This window comes from Podarcis tiliguerta, assembly GCF_965153285.1.
Source record: "Podarcis tiliguerta genome assembly, chromosome: 5".
In the NCBI taxonomy this organism is placed as follows: Eukaryota; Metazoa; Chordata; class Lepidosauria; order Squamata; family Lacertidae; genus Podarcis; species Podarcis tiliguerta.
Genome location: NC_139538.1, coordinates 66,713,782 through 66,729,120, shown reverse-complemented (window position 1 = coordinate 66,729,120; position 15,339 = coordinate 66,713,782). Strand labels below are relative to the sequence as shown.

Genomic DNA, 15,339 nt, shown 5'->3' with positions numbered 1-15,339 from the left:
ACAGGCAAGGAAAGCAAACAACACAGCATCTGCTGTATCCTGTTCAACCACCACAACGGTCAAGCCTTTCAAGATTTACATGTGGCGTTTCCGTGAAGCAATCCAGGTTTTAATATCTTTTTCAGTATTGGTCAGTTTCAAGTGGAGCAAGTCAAGCCTGCACCCAAACTCCATTGTGCAGGTACCACAAATGAGAATTAACTGCACATTCACATGAAATGGGGCAGCAGCATAGAGGCACTGATATAATGTATTTGTAGAAGGCAGCAGCAACAACAGAAACCAACTGCAGGAAAGCTAATTCAGCTATGATGTGGACATCCAACACTTGCAATTCACAGATCTCAACCTTCAGCACAGCAGTTCATGTGTCTGAGTGGGCAGCAGTGGGCAAGACAGATTGTCGCTGCTGGTTAAGTTGCCTAGAGCTGTCTTTCCCAGGACTGCTTCACTGCCGCCTTCATTCACCTTGACATTTTTTTCCAGCATCACTAGGTAAAAGATTGCCCACAGTGCTTGCATTATTAATCTGAATTACATTTCTGAAGATGATGAAATTTTGTACCAGCATAATTTCTTTGATGGTGCTCAAGCTAATATTTCATCGTACTAATTCCAACCAAGGGGGAAAGCCTGAAAGCCATCACTCCATCTAAGTCACTGCCTGATCCCCTTCAGAAACCCACACCGCTACCACCCCACAACTAATTTTCTCCCCAGCTATTATATGCATAGCCTTGCCTCCTGTCATCAGCCTCTGCCCCAGGCATGAGATCTAAAATGACAGATGCCAAGATTTTATTCATCCTTTCACCTAGGATAACTTATTATCTCCTTGGGTCCAGCAGATTCTGCTATGGCCTTGAGGGGACACCTTTCCTAGAGAACACCTGCTCTGAAAACCAGCAACTCCAAATGCATAATGCAATTAAACCTGAAATTATATAAGAAGACAAACAGGCTCAAGATCCCTAGTGCTATTTCCATCTCTCTCAGCAAAACACTGCATCAGTCAGCCAACAAAACTCGGATTGATTGACGTAAGTGAGAACACAAGTATACTACCCACTTTTTTTTGGCTAAAACGTATTAAGGATCAGGTTATCTAAACTCAAGTCACATGGATGTAGCACCAATTAGAAAGGCAAGACCTTCAAGGCACTATGTAATTAACATTGCTGATAACCATTCAAATCAAAGTACTATGCAGCTACTTACAATGCCCACCTGAAATTTATTAGATGTAATTAGGGATGCTAGAGAATTCTGACAAAAACACAAACACAAGCGAAAATTGCTGGCATTTGCTAATTCATCCTATGCCTGAAATGGAAATTGATCAAGCAAATACCAAATGGAAATTGCTGCTGTTCTTCTCAGTCCACAAACAATATGTAATTCATGACTCCCCTATCTCCATTTGAATCATGTTTCCTTGCATTGAAAAGAATGCTATGGAAACAACTGCATCATTAATTTCATTAAATTTGTAACTTACATAAATGACATAAATAATAACAAAGTACATTAAATAGAGGACAGTGAGACAAAAAATGTACCATTTGGGGGGAAATGAACTGCAGCAGAACAGAAACAGCACTGATTGTGACAAAGACCAGTCCACTCTTCAAATGCTCCCCAATATGGGGGATAATAAATGTTGGCTGATCTGGCCAGGTTGCTAGGGATTACAACTAGACAATGCATGTGAACTGAACACTTGAAAGCACTACACAAGTGCTAAGTAGCATTGCATTATTATGATGATTAAGATTAACCACGGAGCTAAATCCAACTCTCAATAAAAATAAAAATGCATTTTCATGTACCTGCCTTACAGCTCAACCTTCTTTTTCCATGTTAAAGAACAGAGAAGCAGAAGAAGAGTAAATGTGTTCCATGTTCAAAAACAAGATTGAATTCCACAACTGCTTCAGTATTTACCAGTATTACTGTTAATCAGGATAAGACAATGGGCCAAGTCTTCCCAGCAAGCCCCAACTCTGTTCACTGCCTCAGAACCCTGGTGAACCCAAGTGCCATTTCCATGCAGCACTTTAGGCTGAGGTTGTTCATCCTTGCTGGAGGTGCAATTCAAGCATACAACAGTTTTCCAGCATAGCTAAAATCACTTCCAAATTAAACAGCCTAATCTCATGCACATTTCTACTCAGAAGCAGAGTCATACTGAGTTTTATGGGACTTACTCCCAAGTTTAGGGGCTACAGGATCACAGCCTAAACCTCAATTTCTTTCATTCTGCAGGGCCAGGCATAAGACAGGATTAGTTTTGTATTATACCTTGTGATCCTTTGCTTCTGTGGGAAAAGCTAAGTCAACAAGAGATGTCTGCCTTACCACTAACTTTTTTTTTGTATTTAAGGAGTGTAATTCATTATGTTTATTAAATAGCAACCCTGCAAATTCTACTATTTAAGGAGCAAATTTACTATTAAACTGAGCTATGTGGCACCAAGACAATTAGCACGACTATAGAGTGGCGATGCTATATTAAAGACAAAACAGTAAAGAATATCTGAATAAACCTTTGCATATGCTTTCTTCCATAAGTAACAGGTGTTTTATTATTTCTAATTAAACCTTTTACGCTTATACGATTTTTAAAATGATGAATTTTTACACATGACTCATTCTTCTCATCCAAACAGCTAAGCACTTATTTATAATTTCTTGAAGACAAACCCAGCCAACATGATGAAAATCAAATTATCGATCAAGAAAAAAAGTAATTAATGTACAAAATCTATATCCCATTTTCTGACTAAGCCTCACAAATAATGGATTCAAGCTCACTCAGTAAATCTTCTTATTCACAAAGCAATTTTCAACCCAGAGGAAGCAAGGTTTCCTCTGCAATCCTAAGCACAGACCAAAAAGCAGGCAATGTCCAATGATCTCTACCTCTGTAAAATGGTGCAGAATTGAATTGGAAGCTGGAATTGTGCAAAAACCCCCAAAAACCTTCATTAGCAATGTAACCACTTCAGACACTCTTGTGAACAATGGGCATGCTGTTAAGAGTTAAATACAGATCAAAGAAGCAGAATTTATGTCTTTAAATTGCTGTCTTGAGTAGGCTTGAAAAGTTGCTGTAGCTAGCAAGTGCTATGAGTGTATGTCTGAGGAAAATTGAGCGAGTTGGAAAGAAAGAGAAGAGGAAAAATGAAAGACGTTTAATATACCATTGATTTCATGAAGAGTGAATGTATTGATGGTGCTGTGAATAGATGTGTGTCGATCCGAACTTTTTCTATGATTTATTACTGTAGGTCATGGCATGAGTAAAAAGGTTGGCATAACTTAATATGACAAGAGAACCTTCGTTATTAACTTTATTGACCCTGGTACTACCAGTCTGACCTCAAGACGTGTCCTGGAAGGCATTCAGAAGACAATCATCATATGTAAACCTAGCTACTATTAAAATCTACTTAACATCTGAATGGATGTCATTCTTATTTATTAAATTTATATCCCACCCTTTATGTGCAGATCACAAGATAATGTCAGGACTCAATGGCATTCTGGGTAAATTAGGAGAGCAACTACCACTGCTGTATTTCTCTTATTAATGACAGCAATATTTTCTTTAATCAAAGCAAAACAGCTCCAGCAGGCCTCCTGTGTCCCAGCATGCCAGATAATGGGCAATCTACAAAAGCATGCCATCATGAGGCTTACATTTGCTTGACACATGCAGGAGACTGAGGTGATAGTCTCCTGGACCATACTACTTCAGACTGCAGGTGGGGATGAATGATTTCTGAAAGTCCTTCACATGCAACCATTTCCCTGCAAGGAGCAGCTCAGAACCTGCCTGGCCCACTTCCTTCTCTGCTAGTTCTCCATTTCTATCATTGTGATGTTTGTCTTTTAAACGTAGGGAGATCTTTTTAGAAAATTATTGTGGCGCTTGTACTCTGAAGCAGGACACTCCAGAGCTCCATTATAGTCTCACGACTCAGTCGCCTCATTTCACATGTATAGCCCAGGCCTTAATGCTTCCTGCAAAGACAGAGCTGCATTGTGTCACGTTTTAATGATGGAGATCTAAGCCAAGCACAAATCTGTTACAGTGGTACCTCGGGTTAAGAACTTAATTCATTCTGGAGGTTCAGTTCTTAACCTGAAACTGTTCTTAACCTGAGGTACCACTTTAGCTAATGGGGCCTCCTGCTGCCACCGCTGCGCAATTTCTGTTCTCATCCTGAAGCAAAGTTCTTAACCCGAGGTACTATTTCTGGGTTAGCGGAGTCTGTAACCTGAAGCGTCTGTAATCTGAAGCATCTGTAACCCGAGGTACCACTGTTTTTTTCATTTTGAAATATCTAAGGATCCTCCCCTGTAAAAATTTAGCCAATCCATCCCAAAATAACCCTTACCAGTTCATTGCTATTGATGCCCCCCATAAAATTCTCTCTCTCTCTCTCCAAATCACAAAAGGAAGAAGCAGGAGCTGCAGAAAAGCCACAAGGGACTTTCTTACTAAACCTGGCAAATAATACATTCCATTTCTTTAATCTTTGGTCAGGAAGAGGGAGGACCTTCATTCTCTCTACAAAAGATTGATAGCGATGGATTCTGGTCTGGGGAAAAATCTGCCCACTTGTCTGCCCAAGGAGCTGAAGAAGAAATGTATTAGTCTACATTTATTTATTTCTCTTAGTCACTTGCTACAAAAAACCTGGAAGCAACTATTGTTTTAATATTGTGTTACCTACCGTGCATTTATTTCTTTTATTTCTATAGCATCCTTCATAAGGATCATGAGGTGGTTTACAATATAAAAACCACAAAAATGTGTAACATAGTAACAAACAAAAACAATACAGTTTGAAAGGCCGTAAACTGTTTAATTAGCCAAAGGCCTGAGAGAAGAGGGATGTTTTTGCCTGGCGCCTAAATATATGTAAATGTTTAATAAAAAGTTACAAATGTTAACTATTTATAGTACTTAAAAGTTAACTATAAACTATTAAAATAAGTAATGGCATCTGGCCTTCTTACTAAATTGAAGGGCCTTCTTGATTTAAGGTGGTTCTAACAACACACGGTTGTTGGCACACGGGTGGCGCTGTGGGTTAAACCACAGAGGCTAGGACTTGCCGATCAGAAGGTCGGTGGTTCGAATCCCCGTGACGGGGTGAGCTCCCGTTGCTCGGTCCCTGCTCCTGCCAACCGTGGCTGAGGGCAATGACTTTGGCATCAGGCTCATGCACTGCCCTGTGCAGATACGCCAGCCATACGTTCAAAGGGTTGTGGAGTCGCCTCCTAACCAGATGCACTACTTGTGTCGAGCCAGCATTGGCGTCGGGAGCAAGGGGGGAGAGAGCGGTTGCTACTGAGGAAGGGGCAGTGCTGCTGCCCGTGGAAGCTGACCACTGTAGAAGAGGAGGAGGAGAGAGCCTGGTTTCTTTTCCAGAAAAAAACGGTGTCGGGACTGCACATACCGCCAGAAAAAAGCACTGGTTAAAAGTGAGAGTGCATGAGGTCAGAAATCTACATTCAAACCCACACATAGCCAGGAAGCTCCCTAGATTACTTTGGGATATTCACTATCTCTTTAATTTGCTACATGGCATTGTGAGTACTGTATAAAAGTAAGAAATGATGCACACCACCCTGAGCTACTTGGAGAAAAAGTGGAACCTGAACATGATGTAAGGTGATAGTTGCTTGTATGCTACTATTAACCTGGTCTATCAAGGGCTAAGATGATGATGATGATAATAATTTATTTATACCCCGCCCATCTGGCTGGGCTTCCCCAGCCACTCTGGGCGGCTTCCAAAAAAATATTAAAATACTGTAATACATCAAACATTAAAAGCTTCACTAAACAGGGCTGCCTTCAGATGTCTTCTAAAAGTCTGGTAGTTGTTGTTCTCTTTGATATCTGGTGGGAGGGCGCCACTACCAAGAAGGCCCTCTGGCTGGTTCCCTGTCTTCTCAGTCCATTTTCATTTACCTATGAAAACTCATCCCACTATGGTCCATACCTGCCCTGCTGTTACAAACTGATTACTGTTCAATCTCCCTTGCATATTTTATAGAAAGATGGGGTATAAAGATCGAAGACTCTGGAGTGTGGAACTAGGGGAAACCTGAGTTCAAATCCCCATTCACTTACAAGGCTTACTGGGTGATCTTGGTCTAATAGCTAGCTCTGCACGTAAACACACAAGGGTTCTTGTGAGGATAAAGTGCAGGTGTAGGTTACTGTAAAATCCTTGGGGAAAGTGTGGGATAAAAATATAATTGTGAAATAAAATAAATACTGTGGCATTTGCAATCCTGATTTAATATACAGAGACAAAACACAATATTACAGGAGCATAAGCTGGAAAGCATTGTCTCTTAGCTGGAGACTTCCCAAACCAGGTGCCTTCTAGATGTTCTGCACTACATTTCCCATCAGCTCCAGCCAGCATGGCCAATGGTCAGGGATTATGGGAGTTGTGGTTTAAAAAAACTGGAGGGCACCAGGTCAGGGAAGGCTTCTTTACTATAAAGGAGACCTGACCACCTTAGTTATACCACAAGGCAATTATAATGACAGAGAAAAGGGAGAGTTGCCAGGATCCATATTAGTTTCACTGTGTGAGATAGCGTTTTCCAACCAGTGAGCACACAAGGCCCTATCAAGAGGCGGAAAAGTTTCTCAACATACCAATCATATATTTGAGAAATATGTCAGACTTACTAAAATAAAGTCAATTCTGAAGTATAAAGGCTACAGTCCTAAGCACATTTACAAGAAAATGAAGCCTACTTAACTCACTGGAGCTCATCTGAAGTAAACACAAATGGAACTAGACAGTAAGCATTTTTCTTTAAGCTATAAGAACAGATGATTGGCTTAAATGGGCTTTCTAGGATGCAGGGGGTGTGGCGACTTTGCCCATTTAAAGTAGTTCTGGGTCAGTTCAGAATAGATCATTCAGTCTCTTTCTGAGGAAGCAAGAATATACAGTTTCTAGGTAGAGTTGCATCGCTAAGTTAAACATGCACAGCCACCAGTACGAAATAACCCCAACTTTTAAATACGTTGTAATACAACCAAAGGGGAAGGGGATAATATGAATAAAGAAACCACCTTCTGCTTATGTGATTCATGTTTTCCTCGTGTCACTTAAACCCACTTACAGAATATCCAACAGATTATATAGAGCCAGGAAGCAGGATAAGGGACACTATGCTACCAGGCAGGTAATTTCATGGATGCACCACATAAAACATGTTCCTGCATCATACTCATAGCTCAGTACTTCTATAGAACCCAGAGTGCAAACTGCTTTACAGAGCTGTTCTTTTTATTCCGAACTAGGCACTTATCGCCTACCATAGGTTCCATAAACAAACACAGGCATCAGCAGCGTCCATAAAATATGTCAAACAACAAGGGGGGTGGGGTCAGGGTACCAAAATCATAGCAAAGGGGTTTCTTAACCAAAAGAACCTTCCCCCCCCCGGCCCGCCTGCCACTTCTCTCCTTATAAATATGATATAAAGAGAAAGCTTGAAGGGAAATCCCCTTAATACATTAGAAGATGAAAAAACCTAGCCTGTCCCTGAATATGCAGCGGGGAGGGACAGCGCCAGGGGGAGCAAACATGGTTGTTCAAGGCTTGGGATTGAAACCACTTCCCGTGCTAGGACGTAAACAAGGCAGAGAAAGCTTCCTGAGCATGTGCAGAGTGGCTTGCGTTTCTCAACACCGAACAGCTCCTAAGCACCCGGGGGGGCGGGGCTTCCAGACGAGACTTCCAGCCCCGTTTGAGACTCGCCGCCAGCATCTGCTACCGTGAATACGGTGCCAGCCCGGAGCTCCCTCCCGCCGCTATCTCCGTCGGTTTCTTGCCGCCCGAGCCTTACCTGGGCAGCAGCAGCAGCCTCTGGGCTGAGGGGTCGGGGCTGAGGCGATTCCGCGTCGAGCGCCACCGAGACACACAGGCAGCAGCGGAGCAATAGGAGGCCAGCTCCGCTCTGCCAGGCAAGGATGGGAAGCCAGGCCGCGGTGGCCTCGACCACGCCCCCGTCTCCAGGCCCCGCCTGCGACCCCGCCTTTCTGTCAGAGGGCGCGGCGCGATGGCATCACCACAGCCGTCACTCCCGCCCCGTCCGCGCGCTTTGCCCCGCCCACTCCCTCCCTCCCTCCCGAAGAGTTTCCTCTTGTCGTGTTGGCGACGCTGCTGCGTCTCGATTCCGGCGCGGGCGCGTTGCTCTGCGTCGCCTTAAAGGCTGCTCAATATGCTGTGGGCATGAGGTCTCATGGGCTTCATTGCAATGGGAGTAAGCCCCATTGAATTCAAGAGGGCTTACTTCTGAGTAGACATGGCTAGGCTTGCGCTGTTAGCAATTATTTATGTATTTGTGTTATTTATTTATTTCATGGAATTTGTATGCCACTTGAATGTAGGGGTAAAAAACCCCAAAGCTGATTACAAATACACACACACACACACATATAAACAATAAAATCATCACTAATGACAACCATTATTTAAAACGTACAGTTAAAAGCACAATAGAATAGACTAAAAAAAAAAAACCCACCTCATGCGAGCTTCCTAAACATCTGGCTAGGCATGTCTAAATAAGAATGTCTTCAGAGCAGGTGCCAAATAGAGTGCCAGACTGTGATACCAATAGCCAAGGAGGGAACATGGTAAAAAGTTGTCATTAACTGAACTTACTAGTCACTATTTGTATAACTCAAAAGCAAGTTAGAAAATATGCATTTAAAATGCCTCATAAAAGTATGCATACTTTTCAGCAAAAAAAAAATTCTGCTGAAATAAATAGAAATCAAACTAAAACAATAAAACAAAATTAATTAGGGGAGGTGTTAAGTATTATCCTAAGGTGACAGATAGGTAGATGATACATCCATATATATGGATATATATGCACCTGCCAACGTATCCATGCACCTGATGAAATAGATGGTTAGGCCACAAAAGGCTATGCCATAACAGATCTGATAGTGTTCAAGATTTATTGGTTTTGTCCTAAGGAATTTTGTAAATGCCCGCCTTGTAGCCTTTGTGTATTGTAGTCTAAAGCGCAAGATGATGTACAGGTTCTTGAGTTTTTTCATAGGCTGAAGCTGCAGTTTTAAAGACACGTTCTGAGGAAGGAGGAATTCCTTTCAAATCAACAGATCCAGTGAAAGCCCTAAGAACAAGACCTGGATTTAACAAAGAAACCAAGTCCTTTCCTTTTCCTTTTCTTTTATAACACTCAGCAATCAGTTGTTTTCACAAGAGATATAGTGAGATTGCTCTCAGCCAAGATTGTGTATCTTTGCTCTAGATAAAGTGCAACCATGGAATGTTTTCCCATGTGCATGTGATTGCAGGATGGTTTTTAAAAGTAACCTTCCTCCCCATGATCTTCACTGTGGGACAGAAAGTATAAGAGCAACTTCAAAGTCAGATTTTAGCTTATTGGTATTCAATTAATTTAATGGGTAGCCTCAATGGTTTCAGAACCTTATATGCAGTGGCTGCATTAAGGTCAAGTTTTGGAGAGATTAAAAAGAGGGGAGGAGAAAGCTGAGGGAAAACTAAAGAGGGTGACACAAGAGGAGAGAGAAAGAGATGAAAGAGTAGATACATTTTAAAGTGGATTCCACTTTTGGAACCTGGGGTAAAAGGTGGTTCAGTTCAGGTATGGGAAATGATGAAGGGCCCTGTTATTGTCTGTCTAGGTTTGCCTTTACATTTCAGACTCCGTAAATGCAAACAGAGCTTTTTGTGCAATGTGAACATATCCTTCCTGTTTAGCAATCTCCACAGTCAAACCTCAACTTACTTAATGGTTGCTAGCACCCCCCTCACACGCGCACACACACAGCTAACTTCTGAAACGTTCCCATTACTGTCTCTTTTATCAGTGATTGACTCATCAGCAATTGGCAGAGTATAACAACCTCACCTGCTGATTTCTATAGATCAGTCCTCTCTTGAAAGCACAGAAGTTGGCCAGTTGGTGATGATTTTCCTGGTCAGCTGACAACCCAGAATTTAACTGTTCTAAAAATATGGTAATTGTTCTGAATCATTTTAATATTATCAGTTGCCTTGGAGGACTTTTGACACATTGGGGGAAAATAAAAAATAAAAGCCCTAGCCTTGGCAGAACTCCTTTGCCTTAAACTGCTTATCAGCCAGAAACTGTACATTAAACTTTTCCATTACTGCCATACCTATGCCAAAAAACAGCAACTGGTTTTATGTCTGGCATACAGGTGTTTTATATTTTTGTAAACCACTTAGATGTTTTCTTACAACAGGTGGTATATAATTTTTGATAATAACAGAAGAACCAAAAAGTACCCCAAAATTTGGCACAAAATACTCTTGAAATGTTAACTTTTTGGGTGCAGTGAAAATTTTATGCTAGAACTTTAACATCTCCATGCAGTGAGTAAACATATATATTTTCAGCACTGCCGCAAATTAATAATCCCCATGACACCTAGGAGATGGAAAGCCATGACAATGAGATAGATTTCAAACTTGTACTGTATATCATTATAATATGCATGTGCTTTTAATGTTCCTACCTAAGTAGGAATTAGTATTAAATTGAGCCTTAGAATGTTTTCAAATCTTTCACATATGTGCATGTTTCAGTTTTGAACTCTTCACAATAATTTGATCCAAAACACACTTAACTAAAGGAAATGAAGGTCACATTGGTATAACTGGAAATTATAAATAAGCTAAGAATCTTGGCCAAAATCTGCCTAACCCAAAATGTTTCTCTCTTCTATATTGCAGGCTGCTCAGTCCATACCAGTCCGACGTCCCCATTTTCCAGATATGAATGCTATTTGTTGAAACAAAATGAATCAATTCTTTTAAGCAGATATTGAATCATGATGGCAGCCTTCAAAATGCCATTATAAATAGTATAGATTGTGGACTAATCTCTCCTGGGAAATCCAGAATCCTCCTCTGCTTACAGTTTCATCCAGCTAAGAACTTTCTGTTCCAGCAGACTTTTCATTTCTGATGTCTGCTCTGTCATATTTGTATTGCTTGTGTGATCTGTTTATATTTTGCTTTTATTGTTTTAATGCTCTATTTTTATTGATTTAAATCTGTTAATAACTTGGTATATAACATAGAAAGCTGTGTTATAAATACGGAAAACTGGAATTCTTGTTAAATGGATAGACCTTGAATATATCACATTGAAAAAGGAAATGGGAATTTTAATGAAGCTAACAAAGTCTTTAATCCAGTGTACATGGAATCACATATAACCAGACAGACAAGGCAAAAAAATTATTAATGGGGTGAGAATTCTATCATTTGTTTTCCACTAGAGCATGAAATTAACATTGCTTACCTTTCATTGTTGTTGTTTATAGAAAGACTAATGATCACCATACAAAGACTTTTGTAACCAAATGGTTCATTTAGAAAGCAAGCAAGAAGAAAATATAAGGGAAATGGGTTTGCGTAGATATTTAGAATATTGCTTTATATGTCATTTGAAAAATCTGTTGAAGGAATGACATGAGGATACTTGAAGAAAAAAATAAGGTAGCATTAGTTTTGGACTTCATAAAGTGCATTTTGCTTCAACCCAGTTAAAATGACCCCATCCACTATTTCTCCCCTCTTCTAAAAAGCAAAACTGCTCTAAAAATCCACAAAAGAACATTTTACTGAAAGTCATATCTGGAGAAGCTCAATGAAGGTTATTTTCTTTTATTTTTTAGCCAACAGCTGGTGTTTCTGCTACAATGCCATTTTATCTAAGAATTAGTATACTAGCTTGTTCTTCCACATATTTGGGAATGGGAGGAGAGATGGGCAAAAAGGTGAGTTGGTTGGTTTGTTGTTGCATTTTTTTAAAAAAGCATCTAAGATTATAAACCCAGGTAGACTGGTAGGAGATCTGGTCTACTTTATAGCAAAAATGTTTGTACTGTCATCACATTTTATAATTAGGTTATATTCACTGTAAAAGTCTTTTCATAGCCACTGTTGGGACATAAAATGATATAACACAGTCACTGACATGACACAACTTAGCTATCCCACTAGTCAGCTTTGAAAGTGTAAACATCATTCTGCAAGGCCAACCCCTACACTGGATCAGAGGACATTTGGCAGTGGAGGCTGTTAAAATTGACTTCTAATGAAAATCCCTCCCTTCCTTCAGCAACTATCCTTGTATGCTTTAGCTATGAAGCATTCTACTCTGCAGCAGAATACATGAAGTAATAAATTATACATAAACACAGCTTCTTCCTGGTACATATGGCTCAGAGAGAGCACCTGTCCCTGTGTGTTACTGCAAAAAGCACAGGTGCTGGAGCTTATAATAACAGGAAGCTAAAAATAGTGCATTTTCCCCACCCTAATTTTTGTCTATAATAAGCCTAACTTTCTCTCTTACTAGCTAGGGCATTAAACCTAAACCAGATTAAGGGTTTGATGAAGTAGACTTCTTCTTTGTAGTAAATGGTTTGCTTTCAAGTACGCGTTTCATGACTTTGCAATTGCAAAGTATTAATTTTTCTTAAGCACTTCACCCTTCTGTTCACTGTAACATGAAATAAGGCACAATTTACATATTTCACCAGTTTTAGTGTAAATAGATGCAGGGGGGTTGCCTTCATCGGGGTGAGAAACCTCAAGCCCTAAGGGGCTAAATGCAACCCTGAAGACCTTTCTATGTGATCCTAGCCAAACTCAGGCCATAGCTAGCTCTGCTTCAGATCATCCAACGGTACTTTTGCCTGGCAAAAATGGGCCCTTGAACTATGATCTTGACTCCCCTTTACTTGGATGTGGGGTGGAGGAATGTGGGTAGAGGATGGAGAAACCTTTCCCTTTTGCATAGGTAGAACATAGCCTACTGAAAATGGTATGATTCTCAGGCTATAATTTCCTAAGCAGTACGGGTAGAGTTTTTACAGCGCAATCACCCCACTGCTATCGGTCCACTTCCAGTATACTCAGTGGGCTTACTCCTCAGGAAGTGGGTGTTTGACTCCAGCCTCAGGTTGTGATTTTAAAGACTGTGACTTAAAAGTCCCAATGATTTTTAAGTGGATCTCCCAGCATTCCAGTAGACCTTCTAGGCAATAGTTCTTAGAACTGGGATGTTAGTAAACCACCCAAACCCATGGATTCAAGTTACAAGAAAGGAGATTTCTTGGAGGTTTTTGAGCAGAAGTTGGATGGTCATCTGCCATGGATGCTTTAGTTGAGATTCCTGCTTTGCAGGGGGGTTGGACTAGATCCCTTGAGGTCTCTTCCAGCTCCTCAATTCTATTATTGATGGCCCAAGTCATTTCAAGTCTGATAAGTGTTCCTCTGGCTAGCCCCTGTTTCTTTAGCAGCGATTTGATATGTAAATATAAGCAGTTGAAGCTTTTCGTCACATCAGGTCTATAACATGAATAAGGAATCTGTGAGCCTCCATATGTTGTTGGACTATAACTCCTATCAGCCCCAAGCCAGCATGGCCAGGGATGATGGGAGTTGTAGTCCAACAACTTCTGGAAGGTCACAGGTTTTCCATACCTTATTTTCATAGGGCTGCAATGTGAGTTATTATGAGAGCAAGAGCACAGACCTGCACATATGTGCTCAGATGTAAATACCACTGAGTTCAATGTGATTTACACTTAGGTAAGCAGCTAAAGGACCACAGCTTGATAGTGCAATCAGATGCATGCTTAAAAGTAAGGCCTGTTGAGCTTAATGGTACTTTTGTTGTTTAGTCGTTTAGTCGTGTCCGACTCTTCGTGATCCCATGGACCAGAGCACGCCAGGCACTCCTGTCTCCCACTGCCTCCCGGATTTTGGTCAAACTCATGCTGGTAGCTTTGAGAACACTATCCAACCATCTCGTTCTCTGTCGTCCCCTTCTCCTTGTGCCCTCCATCTTTCCCAACTCCCATGTAAATGTGCATATAATTTAATGCGGTGGCTGGTCTCTTCTTTCACCAAGTAAGTGGGAAGCACATTTCCTCTACATGTGATCAAAGTGACCGAAAGGAATCTGGGATACAGGTAGAAGCAGCTACAGAAGCAGATGCAATGGCAGCAAAGGTAAACAGGTGAGACTGAAGTGTCCCTGTGGCATCAGCAGCAAGAGCAAGCAAAGGATGGCTTTTGTGCACCACCTTTATGGCTGGAGCTTGGGACAGTTGTTCCGTATGCCCAAGGGCAGAGAACCCCTACCAGCACTGCTGTATTATTTTCGAAATCATGAAACATAATTAGCCCAAGATGCTGTGTTAGTTCTTGTTTTTGTATTTTAATGCTGGTTTCCTTTTCTGTGAGACAATAAGACTATTATTTTATGCCCTGGGATACATTTTGATACAGCCTTTCAGTATTGAGTATACATACTACTCCCTTGGATACAATTGTCGCACAAAAGCCGCTCTTTAAAAGTCCTTTGAACTGTTGTATGAATTTATGAATTTAGAACAAAGGTAATGGTACCTAAGAAGGATTTCAAAAGAATATTGAGTGACTAAAGAACTGTAGGACAAATCTGACTATATTGTCTCCCAGGGAGTGATTCAGATGTAGAAGAAAACAAATAGGGCAAACTGGCATGCTTCCTTGTGCTAAATATTTAGGTAACACTGTGGGCCTATTGCAGGCATAGCCAACGTGGTGCCCTCCAGATGCGTTTGGACTACAGCTTCCACCACTCCTAAACCAGCACATCCAACTGTCATGGATGATGGTAGCTGTAGTTTAGCAACATCTGGCGGGCACTGTGTTGTCTATCCCAGGCCTACACCTTCGTTTATTTCAACAATTTATAATTCTCACAGTATGGTGAATTATCTTGGAGGCAAGATTTGGAATTGATTTTTCTCACCTTGTACAACTATACATCTGAGACACATTCCTGAGAATATTTATGTAACCACTAAAGTTCTGCTAGATTCTGCTCCTAAACAGTATCACACATATAACACCCCAAATTTGACTGCACTTTTTGAGTAGGTTCAAGCCACATTTTATTGTTAGCCTGTGCTGCTGTCTGAAATCCGGATAGGTGTGATCACAGGACCAATTTAGGGAGGGGACTTTTGCTTGCTTGGATGGAAATCCTATCTGCCGGCCTGGAAGTCCTTTCCCCTAATTCCAAGTTTTTGGTAGGTGGGGTATAGTCAGTTCAGTAACAGGCTTCGCTCTTTTCCTTATTGGCTCACATATTCATACCTGGGCTGGTGCTCCCATTAGGCAAAGTGAGAAGGGCCACTTCAGGAAGCAAGCTGTGATCATCATAAAAGAACAGATTATTGCTATATACCAAATGAAA

General features: G+C 41.0%; 1 protein-coding gene across 1 annotated transcript in view; it reads right to left on the bottom strand.

The window, feature by feature from the left end:
• Nucleotides 1–8,095, bottom strand: part of MICU1 (mitochondrial calcium uptake 1) — a 130,234-nt gene extending 122,139 nt beyond the window's left edge. The window contains exon 1 of the mRNA XM_083441417.1: nucleotides 7,897–8,095. The gene's annotated coding sequence lies outside the window, so the exon portion shown is untranslated. The remainder of the gene's footprint in view (nucleotides 1–7,896) is intronic.
• Nucleotides 8,096–15,339: the final 7,244 nt, after the last annotated feature.